Genomic DNA, 3752 nt, shown 5'->3' with positions numbered 1-3752 from the left:
TAATACGTACACAACTGGAAGGAAGGAACTCCGTTATATGTACGATTATGGAACGGCTCAGGGATTAGTCAGACCCCCGCTGTGTTAGCTATTGTGGCTAGCCAGTTAGTCCATAGCTAATGCTTTGCAAACGCAAGGGAGCCAAGTTAGCAAGTACACTATTAGCTAGTTTGCCGTGAACATTTGCTATCTGAGAATAAGCAGTGTATGCCAGATTGCCCATGAACGAGATCGCAAAATAATAGTCTTGACTGCTATAGATAGCCAGCTGTAATGCTGACTCGTGTGGGTTTGGTTGTCAAAGCGATGAGCGAGGCCCTCTGGAACAGCTAACGGCAGGTTAGCAGGCAGGGCAACAGCACACGATGCAGTTGGTAAACATTCAGAATGTAGACCGAGAATACTTGAAAAACTACTAAACTAGAAAGACATGTAAATAATTAAGTAACGCACAATGTGCATTAGAGACATTGATTGTCCTCACCTTACCACCGTCCTCCGTTCATGAACCGGCGGAGATAGGTCCAAAAATAAGTCTTTACCGCGCATGCGCGTTTGGTACAGAGGGCGCAAGCGTACCACATTCGTCAGAGCAGTCATACGTCATCAGAACGATCGCGCCCCCTTCTGGGGGAAACCGAGGGCTGTACTGGTGCCTTATTGGAAAAGCTGCTAGTGTCACCATGCCTAAAAGCCGCTGCGTAGTATTTGGCACGTACAATATTTTAAAAAGTCCCAGTTTACGATTTTCTTTAATTCCCCAAATAGCGAAAGAAGAGATCTGTGGCTTCAGGCCATCCGCAGAGAGGATGCAAATGGTCCTTAGATGAGTGTTACATTTGTTTTCTTAAGATAGGATAAGGATTGATTGATTGATTGAAAACTTTATTAGAAGGTTTGCAGAAGTAGGTACATGAAAGTACATATTACATACAATGGTCAACTAAAAGGATAAAAACCCAAGAAAGCCACTGGCTTATTTCAATTGGGGTCCTTGATTTTCAATTCATCGTTACATGTAAGACAGACATAAGAAAAAAACTAGTACTATCTACACGATAATACAGACAAATAACTATTACTATCTACAAGATAAACGTACATCCATCATGGGAAGAACAATACAACAAAACATAAGGTATGTACAGCGGGTAGGACAGGTGGGGACATACACCACAGGTGGGGGCGGGGGACAAAACACAAAGTATGTACAGTGGGTAGTTAGGGTCTTTTAATCTAATTTTAGTTTTAGAGGGTCCAGTTACGGATTGCAGCCTCCTGTAAATGTTTTTTGAGAGTGGTTTTGAAGGTGGGCAGTGTTTTGCACTCCTTTAAGATTATAGGAAGGGCGTTCCACATTTTTACTGCATAGTTTGCAAACGAGTTTAACCCCTTGTTTGTGGTGCAACGCGGTTGAACGTGGTTCGTGGAGCTTCCTCTGGTGTTGTATGTGTGGACGTTGCTCACTTTTTGGAAGTATGTTGACAGGTACTTGGGTGTCTTTGTGGTGTAGCGTATCTTGAAGACCAGGCCCAGTGCAAGCTGCTGCACTCTGTCAACTACTCGTAGCCAATCAAGGCTCAAGAAATGAGCAGTGGTTAGATGTGTCCTAGGGTTGAGGCCTAGCAGAAGCCTAACCAGTTTATTTTGGGCTGTCTGGAGTCTTGTTTTATGGGCCTTTGTGGTTCTATAGTACCATGATGTTACGGCATAGTCGAAGTGACATTGAATGAGAGCTCCTGATAGGGTCCTCAGTGTGTTTTTACTGACAAGTGAGGATATCCTGTACAAGAATCTAGTTCTATGGTTCACTTTTTTGATTACTTTTGCTGCCATTTTATCTCCGGAAAGATTTGCCTCTAAGATGGAGCCCAGGTATGTAATATCCTCTTTACTTGTGATATTAATGTTACCCACTTTTATTTTAAAATTTTCAGCCTTTCTGAGTTTAGATGGGGATCCGTATAGGATGGTTTCAGTTTTACCTAGGTGTATTGATAGTTTATTGTCAGCTAGCCAGATGCAGATTCTACTCAGTTCAGTGCTTAGCGCTTTTTCCACCCGCAATATGTCCCTGTCAGAGACCAGCAGAGCCGAGTCATCCGCGAACAGGAACAAATTGCAATTACATGCTGATGACATGTCATTCACATATATTAGGAACAGTAAAGGTCCCAATATGCTTCCTTGTGGAACGCCGCAGGTCACTGGGAGGGGGGGGGGCAGTGTTCCGTTCACACTAACCACCTGTTCCCTCCCCTCTAAGTAGGATTGCATCCAGCTCACCGATGTTCTATCGAACCCAATTGCTTTCAGTTTATCTAACAATATGTGGTGATCTACTGTGTCGAAGGCCTTCTGGAGGTCCAGCATGACCATGCCGCAGTACTTGCCCGAGTCCACCTCATGGTTGATGTGGTCGTTCAAATAGAGAAGGCATGTGTCAGTGGAATGGGATGTTCTGAATCCTGATTGAAATTCATACATCAGATTTTTTTCGGTAAGGTACCTATCAACCTGTTCATAAACAATTTTTTCCATAAGTTTCGAGATGGAATTAAGAATAGAAACAGGTCGGTAGTTGCCTGGGTCTAATTTGCTTCCTTTTTTATACAGTGGGGTTACCCTTGCTATTTTAAAGTCAAGGGGGACGTGTCCCTGTTTGATGGAGAGGTTTATTATGTGGGTGATGATTGGGGTAATGGAGGCAGCTGAGTCTTTTAGAAATCTGGCTGGAATATTGTCATGGCCCGTGGCCTTTTCTGAGTGTAGAGCGCCCAGCTTTTTAAACACCTCATCGTTTGACACCATGGAGAGTTTAAAATCATCATTGCGTACACCCAGTTTATTGTAGAACGCACGGATGTGCTCTACACCATAGCGCCCTGAGTGGGGTGGTAGATTGTTAACTAATTTAGTGGCTATGGTTGTAAAGAAAGTGTTTAAGCACTTAGCCACATCCAGTTTGTCTGTAAGGAGAGAATCACCAGATTTTATGCTGATGTTTGTAGACCTGGTTTTGAGTTTTTGACTGCAACCTAGTTGGCTATTAAGTAGCTTCCAAAGGTCACGTGGTTTGTTTAAGTTTTCTTCGATTTTGTTATCGAGGTATTCTTTCTTAGCAGATTTGGTCATGGTAATTACCTGATTGCATAGTTTGTTGCGTTGTTTTTTAATTTTCTCAAAGTGGGTTTTGTGATCTTCGTTTAAGTGTTTCACTAATTTTGATTTGCATTTTTGAACTTCAGAGCATTTTAGGTCTCTGACTTTCATAGCATTTAGAATGTCCGAATTCATCCATGGTTCCGATCGGGCTTTAACCCTGGTGGTTCTCATGGGGGCTATACTGTCAATAATATTTAGGAATTTGGTTTTGAAACCTAGCCATGCCTCTTCAACCTGTGTGCATTTTAGTTCATCTACCCAGTCTTGATTCTCCAGTTTATGGTTTAAGGCCTCACTAGAATAGGATTTAAGGGATCTAGTGGTTACAGTTTTATGACCGCCAGCCTTGGGTTTATGTTTTTTATGAGTGCAAAAGATCATGTAATGATCACTTAGCCCACATACAATAACCCCACTCTTGGAGATTTTGGACTCATCCGATGTTAGAATGAGATCTATGGTGGTTTGAGTAGAAATACACACCCTAGTGGGTTTGGTAATTTGTTGACGGAGACCGTGTAATTCAGAGAACCTAGTGAAGGATTTGAAAACGGATGCTTCATTTCTGAGCATGTCCGTGTTCAAAT

The sequence above is a fragment of the Nansenia antarctica genome (assembly GCF_963989245.1).
Source record: "Nansenia antarctica genome assembly, chromosome: 1".
NCBI lineage: Eukaryota > Metazoa > Chordata > Actinopteri > Argentiniformes > Microstomatidae > Nansenia > Nansenia antarctica.
Note: the sequence above shows the minus strand (reverse complement) of the source record.